We start from the raw sequence: 12931 nt of genomic DNA on the forward strand, positions 1-12931 counted from the left end.
GTTCACACATTAGAGCATAGGAAGATACTGTACAGTGAAGATAAGGAAATAGTGCAGCCCAGGGGAGTTTTTTCGCCATATACCAACCTCGCTGAAACATGAAGGCAATTTAAACTTTACATAAGCTACAGGTCGCTCAGAGGGAATATATGCCCCCAGTCAGTCAGTGCGGTAGAGCTCTCAGGCCCCCCCCCCCCCCCCCCCCCCACCTCATCATTCAGCTTCCCAGTCATGTCCCTGAGATGAGTCAAACGTTTGTGTTTACAGTACAGTTTTTTTTTTTTTTTCTTTTTTATCTCCGCAGCCAGATAGGTCCGGAGTGGTGAATGTGGTGCGCCCGCCTGCTGGCTGCTTCTGGTTTTGGAGGGCGTTGGAGGACAATGTGTGACTGTGTGGCCGTCTGTCTGTCTGTTTGTATCTGTGGGGGGGGGGGGGGGGGGGGGGGTTGGTCACATGAGGCCAAAAGATGAACGCCTGTGGTCTTTTAATTTATTGCGGTGGGTTTATGCGGCTGTGACTATCGCACACATTAGCGGCATTACTCCGCTTTCATCTGCAGAGTTTCCCTTGGATTAGAATGGGTGGGGGGGAGAAAAAAAACGATGCTAACCACAAACTTATTTAAGAGGGGTGGAAAGAGGAGGGGGATTTCCATCCTGACTTCCTCACAAGGGGCAAGGCAGACATGTGGTTGTTGGACGTTTGATCTCGGCCTTGGGGGAATTTGTTTGCACAAATGCCTCATGTGCTGACAGTATACTGATGTAACTCAGCTGTTTTTTTCAAATGCTGCGTTTTCTCTTGCATCACCTTCTTGGTATCGTCTAATCATCATAGGGCAAACATTGTTGGAATTCAGTAAAAAAAAAAGGTTATGCACTAAATCCAGCCATGATGTTTTCCATATCCATTTAATTTAATACCATCCCAGAGCCTGCAAATAATCCACATTACAATTGAGTTGAACAGGAAGGCAAGTCTACTTGGTTTATTGTGGATAGATTAAAAAGATAAATCTAGCAGAGCAGAGCGGAGCGACGGGGGTCATCCAGGAGCTTTAACAGACCCCAAGAAATGTGATGATGCCTACTTGATTCATCCCGTAGATAAGAGCTGTAGAAACCACTGGAAAGCCTGTGACAAAGCTCAGAGGTGTCACAGGTTGGACTTTTGAATGGCAGATCCATTCTCTCGTGCAGAGGATTTTCTGATAAAGCTAAAAAGAGCCAATTTTAAAAAAGACACATACGGACACCAAAGGCTCTAACCTGATTTTCCAAACTGGTTGACCATACATGATAGTAACAGATCCCCAGGACAACCTTGGACAGAGCATTGGCTCTCTTCTATACCTCATCTGTTTGACGCAGATTAAGAAACAATAAAGACGTCCATTCAATACGGCCGCAGAAACAATTCACACATTTATATGATCAATGGGAAGATGAGTAACAAGGGGGAGGGAGAGCCATCCTGTAGCTGTGAGATCAGTTATTGCAGCAGTCCACCACGGACAGTGCGGACAGTCTAGCTCAGATGGACTTATGAGATATTTATAGATCCAGCAGTCCCCCGTGGGTTGCTTGTCTGTCTAGTAGGCTGTCCTTTATCGACCGGGATTTCAGGAAACAAACACACCACAGGTCAAACCTATACGCACACCTTGGGAATGTGGACACTGGGAAATATTACATACAGGTGCAGAGAGAGAGAGAGAGAGAGAGAGAGAGCGAGAGAGAGAGTGGAAGCAGCAGAAGCAGATGAACACTGGCTATATACAGTAGATTTGATTTAGATTCAGCCCGCGATGCTCCCGGAGGGCTGGAGGGGCTGACATTCAAATTAGGGGTTCGGAAGCGAGAGATTTAAAACCAGATAAATTACATCCTTCTGAGGCAGCTGAATGTCCTGCACATGTCTCTTCACGTTCTCTCTCTCTCTCTCTCTCTTTTGTTTCCGCTGATGTTCGGGGGGCCTATCGTCCCACTGAATGTGCAATGTGGCCCCGTGTTGTGTTTTAATTTCTCTTGTTTTTAGGCAGCAGACCCCATCGTTGTCAATGTCCCAAGAAATAATAATAATGCTTTTATTGGTGCGCACACACGGTGCAGCTTGCTGATGCTACTCAGACATTAAGTTGAGGTAGGGAGGGACAGAGAAAGAGAGAAAGAGAAAAGAGAGAAAGAAAGGCCTCAGTGGCCCCACTGCTATAATTTAGGGCACTCTTATCCATGCCATCAGCCTCGGATTGTAATTCAAGAAGCAACAGTGTGGAGGGCCTCGTCCCTTTTTTTATGCGCGGCCATTATTGGGGCGTTTGAGATACAGTAGTGGCTTTTAGCACAGGAGAGGCCAGACATGGATGGGTCGTCCAAGTGTTTTACAATTGAATGCACTAAAGGGGCTGCCACCATGCAGGCACACACACACACACACACACACACACACACACACACACACACACACACACACACACACACACACACACACACACACACACACACACACACACACACACACACACACACACACACACACAGACAGCCGAGGATGGGTCCCGATTCAGGTCTTTCTCTCCCCCTCCTGCTGTCCTCTGCTCTGGGCCTCAGTGATGGGCAGAGAGGAGCGGGCTGTTATCCCCTCTGGTAATTACCACCATTAAAGCTAATCCTGGTCCAATTCAGGCTGCTTTTGTTTTGAGCTTTATCTCCTCAGAGCTGGAGAGTTTCTCCTTTCAGAGCAGCACACAAAGACAATTTTTTTATTTTTTTAGAGTTGGTAATTATCTGTTGTATCCCCTCTGCTGGGGATATGATGAAAAATACTTGAGATGGACAGAAGCATATCTGCTCTCTTTCTCTCTCGCACAGCGCCTCTCTCTCTCTCTCTCCTGCACAGTGCTTCTCTCTTTGTCTTCTCGTACATTTGCGTACTCTCGCGGTCTCTCACCTTTTCCCTCTTCCTCTTTTCGCCCCTTTTTCCTGGTGCGGTATGATAAAAAAAAAGATAATTGTTAAATTCTGTGCTACATGTTATTGAGAGATTAACGAGATTGAGCATGAATTTATCAATCTCTGTGACAATACAGCGATAAATGTAATTATATTCACTACTTATTAGCATGATGGTAATGCTGGCCCCCTAATTTTCTGCTGTAATTGCGGCTCTATTTTTACGAGGTGTTAACTGCTATTAATCACACTGATGATTCAGTAAATGTAGCGCAAAGATTTCCATTCAATTCCATTTCCTCTGACCTATCTCTCGGCAGATCTGTCTCCTATCAGAGGAATAAAAGATCATTGTTACATAAAAGACACAGGGAACATAGAGAGAGAGAGAGAGAGAGAGAGAGAGAGAGAGAGAGAGAGAGAGAGAGAGAGCACTCTCCATCCAGAACCTGTTTTAATGGAATTTTTTTCACGCTTTTCCCCCAAATCAAACTCAATGTCATAATTTTCAATTTGCCAGTTTCCACTGCCACCATTTCTTCCTTTCACTCATTATAAGAGACGGCAAATTGTCAACTGTCAAAGTTGAAGTGACATCCTGCAGTCAAAAATAGACTAGGGTCCTGGCTTAAGAATATTTATGTGATGAATATGCTGTGTGTGTGTGTGTGTGTGTGTGTGTGTGTGTGTGTGTGTGTGTGTGTGTGTGTGTGTGTGTGTGTGTGTGTGTGTGTGTGTGTGTGTGTGTGTGTGTGTGTGTGTGTGTGTGTGTGTGTGTGTGTGTGTGTGTGTGTGTGTGTGTGTGTGTGTGTGTGTGTTGTGTGTGTGTGGTGGCAGGGCTGTTAGACTAATCAGTGTGAGTTTTGTGATACCATGTCTTGTTCACCATGTTAATGCTGGTAACGGTATTCTACCCATCATACTAGTTGGCTAAAACACACGCGCGCACACACACACACACACACACACACACACACAGGTCCTCTGCGTCTCTATGAGAGGAATAGCCATGTGCATATCTTTAATAGACACCATCTGACTACTACAATCAGCCACAGAGTTGGTGTGATAGGCAGCATGCATCCAAATGCCCTTGTTATACCCTGCAGCACACTCCACCAGCCTTCCTGCAGCATGTCATCACTTTGTTTCAGTAGCCCACTCACAGCTCGTCCTCACTCCAGATGGCGCTTTCACTTCCTGGTCCCGGGCCTGCTGTGCTGGGACCTTCTCTCATTGGCTAGCACACCTGCTCCACTGCAAGCCCCCAGACGTGATTGACAAGTGCCTTCCCCAAACAGAGGCCCTACTGCCACTGACATTCTGCTGTTGAGTGACAGCCCCCATAGTGTTGGGCTCCCTGCCGACGATTCCGGGCATGACATCGTTAGTTTCTCTCTATCAAACAGCTGTTCCTGAATCCTGGCGTTCACAAAATCGGGCGCACCGATTCGACAGAGTGTAAACAACATTAATTAGGCTCTGCAAATGTCACACAAAATCAGGACTGGCTGAATGAGTTGCATGTTTGGTGGTAAAACCAAGACTCAACTGTAACTCACACTCCTGTTCAGTTGAAACTTTCCAATTCCAAGGATAGAGAAACCAAAAATGTAGGCTATAACATTGAACCGTTTTACTTGTGCAACAGGTCATAAGGGAAACCCTCTATGATGCTCAAGATGAAGACATTTGCACAAGATGTTTTTATAATTAAGTATTACATGTATTAAAAGTAGAACATTAAGTATTAAAAAAACTATTATGTTTAAAAATGCTCAGAAAAAAACTAGCTTTGAATATTAACGATTCCATGACAAGCGGGCAAACTCAAGGTTGTTTTTCCAACCAAATGCCCTAATGTAATTTATTCCAAAGAAAGGATCCCATGCTACAACCTGTACAACCTCCGCAGGCTATTTGTTGCGGGGCTATTGTAATGTGTTTCACTGCATTACACTGTACATGTGTTGCTATTTTCTTGGTTGGTGCGTGTGTGTGTGGCTCAAAGCGTCTGTCATGTTGTCCTTTCCTCTGTAGAGAAGGAATGAGGGAATGCCACCTGTGCTGACAGCATCGGTTGACGAGGCTGAGTGACAGGAAGAGGGCTAAGTGGTCAGACCATTGGAGGCCGCGGCAGCATGGTCCTCAAGCCTCGGCCAGATGGTAGGCTTCAGGTGTGTGTGTGTGTGTGTGTGTGTGTGTGTGTGTGTGTGTGTGTGTGTGTGTGTGTGTGTGTGTGTGTGTGTGTGTGTGTGTGTGTGTGTGTGTGTGTGTGTGTGTGTGTGTGTGTGTGTGTGTGTGTGTGTGTGTGTGTGTGTGTGTGTGTGTGTGTGTGTGTGTGTGTGTGTGTGTGTGTGTGTGTGTGTGTGTGTGTGTGTGTGTGTGTGTGTGTGTGTGTGGCTAAGGGATCCCTGGAAAGGAAAGGAGGCAGCAGACATCAGTGTCTGTGTATCTCAGAGGAGCAGTCTACACAGGTAGCTAATGGATATGCTGCCTCAGACACCTGAGGGCATCCTAAGGCAATGCACTGGCACGGCGCCAGCAGGAACCAAGTCTGTCATCATTCAGGCCACAGCCGCAGGTATAGGCATAAGGAGAGTATTTAATTTTTTTAGTATTATTTTTCATTTTTGTTTTTTTCACAGGGGGAAGGGGTTTATTTTGGTAGAGGCAGGGAAGCCGAAGCTATGGGTGCTGTCCCATTCCTAGAAGGAAAAAAAAAACCTCCACAGCCATCATCCACTTCAGGCAGACCGTCTACACCAGCCCCTGAAAACACAAATTATTCCAATTTGCAGGGGCAGCCTCGAGCACTAGTGTCTGTTTTGCAAGCTAACCCAGGCGCTACCAGTGTGTCTAATTATTGAATCCATTTTGACAAGAGAAGACTTTGTTTTATGTTGTTGTCACCTCATTGCAGGCAACGTGTGACCACAAGGCATTGGAGTTGTTATTGTGTCAGTGAATTATTTTCTTCTTCTTTTCTTTTCTGAATCTGATTAAAAGTGTGTTTCTTATACTGCCGAGATTAGCCATCTGGCTGTGGGATGCAGGGAGGGGAATCTCTCTGCTTGTTAGTGACTGGCTTTCACAGCTTCCCCTTCCGCTGAGCTCAAAGCTCGCTCTGAGTGACACCGCTGCCCACTCACACAGACAAAAATACCCGGCTAACTGGATGGCATATGTGAGACACTCACCACAGGGTATACGGCAGCTCTGTGTGTGTGTGTCTGTCTGTTCAACAGAAAGACAGACCGTGGGTGAATGAAAAAGAGAGACAGCAGGAAAAACATGCCGAAAAGTGTCCTTTTTTCCCCCCTCTTTCTCTAGAAAAAAAAAGCCTGTCAGTTGGGGCGTGCATGGGGAGGGGAGGGGGATTTACTTACATGCAGAGAAAAATTTGGCCGATGGCTTTCCTAGATAACCTGAGACCCTCCGAGCAAAAAAAAAGTCTAGGACATCTTTTCCTCAGAGGGTTATGTGGGAAAGTGTGAATATTTGTCCGAAAGCGTGGTGGTGAAAGCTGTGAGCAAGCGAGCACATGTGGGGGAAAAAGGTGGGCTGAAATATGTCGGGACAAATTGGACTTTGTCAGCTCGGCCTGCTAAGCTCTTCAGATGCCTCTAATTGAACTTGACGTGGCTTTACATCTGTGGCTTCCTCTTGGCTGTGCCTCTATTTGTCTTCTCACTCATGTTATAGTCATTAGCCGTGTTCGGTCTCATTGTCCTGCTGTGCCGCTAAAACACACAGCCACTTAATAAAAGCGTTCCATTGTGAGCGATACAGTGGCACCTCTATGACGGCAAAAATAAAATAAATTGGGCTTTTTACTGGCAAGTGTGAAGGTCTGCTGGAAAGTGAGAAATCTCTCACAAATACTGGTGGAATGAGCTGAGCCAATTTAACGCCACAATGAAGAATTCATTTCTCATCTCTTTTTGACCCTGTGTTCCAGAGGAAGGGGATATGTAGTTTTTGGAACTTTTCTTGCCAATCAGAAACCTAAACACAGAGTTTCTCTGGCATGTACAAAAGCATTTTTCTCTTCTTCTCTCTCTTTTTTACAGACAGTAAGTAAACTAAACTTTATAGCTAGAATAACTCAAGGAGCTGACACGTCTTGTATGACAAGAAGAGGCATTATTTAAGGTTAAAAAAAGATGCCTTCAAGTAAATCATGACGTCAACAAACTTCTAAAAGGCAGCCTTTCAACAGGGGGCGCCACCCTGTAAATCTAGACATAAGATACTGTATGGCACAGTAAAGTGAGGAAATGTCACAGTAGGCAGCTGCTTTATTCCAAAAACACACGCATACACACACACACGCATGCATGCACGCACGCACACAAACACACACACACACACACACACACATACACACACACACACACACACACACACACACACACACACTAAGGCATGCAGTGACTGCTAAGAGTTAAAAACAAGTCACCTCTCTGACATTTATGCAGGGCTGCTGCTTCTTTTCAGATGCACTGTGGGATATGACAATACCCGCGGCAGGAGAGGCATTGAAAAGACTTGTGGGGGGACAGGAAGCCCACCACTAGCATGGTGCACCTGGACTACCTAAACAACCAGCACAAAAGAGTACCCACTTGATTGAGTGAATGTGGGAGGACAATGAGCACAATAAAATAAATGGAGTGGGGTGGAAGAAACAATGCCAAATGATGTCACCTGGCAGTCAACAGGACCCCTGTGCCACAGTGCTGGGTTTGGTTGGCCTGTGCTGTCTGTAACAAGTCTCTTACTCTAGGCTGTACCTTGTTTATGCTCCAATTTCCCCCAACTACACAGCACCATTTCCCCAAATCTAGATTTTTTTTCTCGTCTCCCCCACCTCGGCTGAAAAAAAGGCACTGTTAAGTGGATGGGCTTCTTTTAATTCTTGCTGTTTGGAATGGCTCACCGGTGCAATTTTTCAAAACACACTTCACAGATACTACTGGTGGTGCCATCAAAGACCCCCAGAGGGACATTAGCATAGAGGAGTGTTTAGAGTTTTGCATTGATAGTCCATTTACTCTGGCAAACATCAAAGAGCAGAATATCAGCTTTTGTTGAAGGCCATTTATACTGTGGGATGTTGAGATGTTTTGATGAAACAAGCCCCAATCTCCATTCCTCTTTTCCGGAGGGAGAAAAACACTGTAGAGAAATTAACCCGACTGCAATCTACAAAAAAAAAACAACATTATCAAATAGGCCTGAATAAAAATAAAAATAAAAGGAAGTTGATCTTGACAACTTCAGGCTTAAAAGGATTCACATAAGAAAGTAAAACTCCATGGAAGAAAGGGCTCAAAATACCCTTTCTCTTTGCACTGAACTCATGCCATTTTACGCGACTGACAACTAAAGAACCTCATTCACTTGCCAACATTGACTAACATATGCCAATACCATACTAACATGCTAATCCTCATGCAGCTGCTAATCACTGCAGCCACATTCTCGGCACTCTCGCTGTTTCCCCCCGCCGTCGTCCAGGTTGGCTGATTTGATGAGTATCAGATAGCAGCGGACCCTAAGCTTCCTGTGTTGCCTCCACTCCATTTGGTTCCCATTTAACCTGTCTCACAGCCAATAAAAGACCTAGTCAATTACAACAAACCGGGAACTTCATATGCAGGAAATGGGCCAATTACATTAAAACCCCGAGAGCTCCTGCATGAATGCAAGCCGGCCGGCGAGCTAGGGGTTAAAAGGGAAAAAGGGAAAAAAAAGAGAAATATGTAAAAAGAGGCAGGGAGTCAAGGCAGGGAACAGCAAGCAGTTTTGGGTTTCAAATCTGCCAGTTAATCTTCAAACAGCAAGCTGGCAGTGTGCTGGTCACTGATAAAGGCCCTGGTCTGTCATCACACAGCCTCACCTCCATTCACTCAGCCCCTCCTGTCATGGACGTCATCTGGAGTCTGGGAAACAGCTAAGGGGCAAGGAGAGAAAGGCCACAGAGAGACAGGGGGGGAAAAAAATCTCTGTTTGTGTGTGTTTGCATGCATGTGTCTGCTGAGCGCTCTGTCTTTGTAGCCCGCCTGTCTGTATATAAACGTTCTGATTTCCTTTTCCTTCCAACTCGCACATGTCTGTCACGACCCCTCACTCCTTTTCCTCTCACCTTTTCAACCCCCTCCCCCTTCCCGACGTGCGCGCATACTCACACATACAGTATGTACATGTACCCGCGGCTTCAGGTCTTAGAGTCGTAAAAAATCAAACGCTGATTGTGTGATCATGGGTAATTGTGTGAGGAGAGGGCCGTAAAGTCTCAAAAAGAGGGTGTATTAGTGTTTTGTGGCGGTGTTTTATGGGAGAGGTGCACTTTTTTATTTTTTTACGTCTGGGGATGGCTGTGCTGAAAGGTGAGAAGGGGAGGTATCAAAGAGCTGACTTTGTTGTTTAAAGGCAAGTCCCCCTGAGGTAGACTGCTGCTGAAAGACAGTGTTTACTGCCTGCTGATTGACACTGTAAAGGCACCCAGACGGCACTGAAGAACTAATTGGATATGGCGGAAAAGAGTCACCCCGTTCTTGATGTTCTGTGCAACTTCATTATTCATTTTGACGCGTGAAGGATTTAAGGGGGTTCACACATCTGATTCGGGAGAACTTAATTCATTTGACAAACATTATTTGAAACATGAATTGCTGCGATAATTCTGCTGACTGTCTCACTCCCTCTGAACATGCATACTTTCTCCTCAATAGATGAAAAATAAAACTGCATGTTGGCAGTTCAAGTCTCCTATTATTGCTTTCCTGTCCATTGGACACTCATATAGACGTGATATGATCATTCATACATCAGGAATCAATACATTCTCCGTCACTGTGCATGCTATTGTACAACATTTTATGTATTACTGTAGCTAAGAGCTAAAAGAACCACAGCTGAAAAAAGAATTGTGTTTTATAGCGTGTGTGTGTGTGTGAGAGAGTAATAATACAAGATGATTACAGCTTCCTATTATTACAAACACCCAATAATGCTGTTTTTGAATATTTCTGCCTGTAATTTCCTTTTCACAAGCACCTTAGCGAGTACTGTTTTTTTGGGGGACTGTGGCTTGCTGCTGATACACGTAGCCTATTTGCATTCACTCAAGATGAGCTGCTTCTCCTTGCTCTGTGACCTCCAGCGTAAACATTAATTGTGATACTTTTAGGAGCACCGATGGGGCTTTTTCAGACATGGTGTAATGGCATATAACACATGATTTATGTATTCAATACACTCCATTCATCAGTTTTTATTATGGGATGGAAAAAAGTTTTGATCTTGCGTCCATCGATTCTGATGCTGCTTTTTCATCATGTATATACTTATGGACTTTCCCTTATAAAAACACAGACATATCATTCTATATGCATGTCAGTTACACAGATTATCTACACTTCCTACATCCAGGACTATGATCTAAAATGATCTCTAAGATTCCCCTGAAATCTGTCCAGTTCCATGTCAGAGCATGGCATAACTAGACACAAACAAATCCTTTTTTCATTCCGCCGTGCTTGTTCTGCCTGTATAGCACGGACCTCCAAGTCCACTATCTGATTGGTCCACATTATGGCAGACAATGTTCTGCTTTGGCCTTCTTTTTTCTTCCCTTTCTCCGTATAAGCTCCTAGATCATTTCCAGGCCCTGCATCCAATAATATTTGGTGGAGCATACATGCATACATACAACAAGGCTGGCATAGTAAAGGGGAGAGTCAGTCAGTCAATCTTTCATTAGGGCTGAGGTGAACAGGGTCACACGCCACTCCTTCACATCCCAAGACAAGCAGCACATCTGCTGTGGGGTTGATGCCTGGAATGATAATGCCTCCTTCTCCACTTACTTCAATGCTTCTTTCCTTTCTTCCCTCTCTCTCTCTCTCTCCCTCCCCTGCTTTCTATCTATCTCTCTCTCTCCCCGTCTATCTATCGCCTCCTCTCATCAGGAGGCTACCATGGAATAGGGCAGCAGCATTGTGTGGGAGGTGATTATGTGTGATCTGCCGACTCAGACTTGACCTTTTCCATGTTATCCCCCGGATTGAAACCAACACTTGTGGACCCCCCCCCCTCTCTCTCTTCCCCCCTCCCCTGCTTCTGCTCGTGTTCGTGTTACTTTTTCTGCTGTTGCTTTAATGTTTTATACATATCTCACAGAGAAGAGACTTCTGACCACATGCCTGCAGTAATTGCCCTGTTCCGCTAGCATTCCATGGCAGGTTTGTGTTTTTTGCTGCGCGTGTGCTAGCCCGTGTCTGTGTGCACAGTTTTAGCAACTGAGGATTATAATTACAGATGTGACCATTTAGAGAGGACTACAGAATGAATACATTACCTTAAATTGTGGATTCACCCAATGGGGCGCCAATTGAATTGAGCGTAGAGGGACATCGGAGAAAAGCATCTATAGCTTTATAAACATTTATTTTAACAGTTAATCATATGCTGTTTAAATTACACTCAGCTGCAACACAAGCAGTTGTTTTTAAGAGCACGGCTTGGTTTATGGATTTTCTGTGGGTTTGTGTGGAAACAAACAAGGCAGCGTTTACCAGAGCGAAGAAGGGGTAATTCTGGATTTGAGTTGTTAGCATAATTCAGACGGCTTGTTCAATTTGAACTGCAAAGTCCATTGTTCTTTGTGCCGCTCCACAATCCAAAGCAAATGAGACCAACTTGTGAGCAATTGACTGTGTTGTCACGTAGAGATGGCGAACATACCTCTCCCCTCACTCTCTTTCTCTTTCGGCGAGCTTTGCTGTCGCAGCAGTTGCTGTCAGTTTGAGCAGTGCCTGCCCCCAAATATAATAGGGTTTTCTTGACTGCCTCCCCGGGGATTGACTGGCGGTGAAGAATTCACCATGGCTCATTTGGAGCAGTGCAGGGACGGGCTTCATAAAAACTAGCTCCTCCATGTCTCCAGGCAGTTCTGTGGAATTCCAAAGAAGGTGTTAGTTTCACTGATAATGCTTTCAATGCAAAGGCAGCGCTTAGGTTTGCTTATGTTGTCCAATGTCTGAGGCACAGAAGACTGTGGCGTGTGGATATAAATGAAGTGTTTGTGAAAAGCACTTTAGACCTCAAGCATTGATAGAGGGCGGCCATTGCTACACTGCTTTTGTACAAAAATCATTTATTGCAGGGGGTGATGACAAATTAAATGATAGGTTCACAATTTTTTAAATCAATTTAAAACAGTGCTCACATGTAATATGAAAGAGTAATCAGTTGCTGTAATTATTTCTCCTGTCCATAGTCGGCACTAAGAGGTCCTTCCCTAAAGGGATTTGAATATAAGTGATGAGGGACCAAGTCTTTATACCGTTGTCTGTGTAAAAGGGCATTAAAAAGGTCAGCTGGAGCTACTATGAGGCTTCAGGAGTCTAAAGAATACCAAATCATCAGTTACATAGCAATCCCATATACTACTAAAAGACTGCACATAGCTTTTTCACAATTCAATTATTGCAACATATCAGAGCAAACACAGCCAAGGATATTTACATGGGAAAGGAGACAGGCATCCCTTAACATAAAATACAATTGTGGACACAAATTTATATTTTAGGTTCAGTTCAACAGGCAAACAAACAAATTATCCCTTTTTTCTGTTGTCGCTCAGATCATCAGCAGGCTTTTACACTTATACAGCATAGCTTGTTTATAGGCAATTCCTATAGTAATACTTTATATTGAAAACATTTCCATCTAGCTTCTCTCATGTAGGCAGAAAGAAGTGAAAGAAACAACCATCATAAAAACATTTTTACTTTTTTTTCTCAAAACCTTAAAATATTGGCTATGTTTTTATGTCATCTGAGTATAGAAAAAAAACAGATAATTATTATTTTAGGAAACATTTAATTTGTATATTGTATGTGTAGTAATTCTGACCCCAATAGAGAATTAAAATGAACAGGCCCACTCCCAAAATGTGAACATGTTAT

This window comes from Ammodytes marinus, assembly GCF_949987685.1.
Source record: "Ammodytes marinus genome assembly, chromosome: 15".
NCBI classification, from domain to species: Eukaryota; Metazoa; Chordata; class Actinopteri; order Uranoscopiformes; family Ammodytidae; genus Ammodytes; species Ammodytes marinus.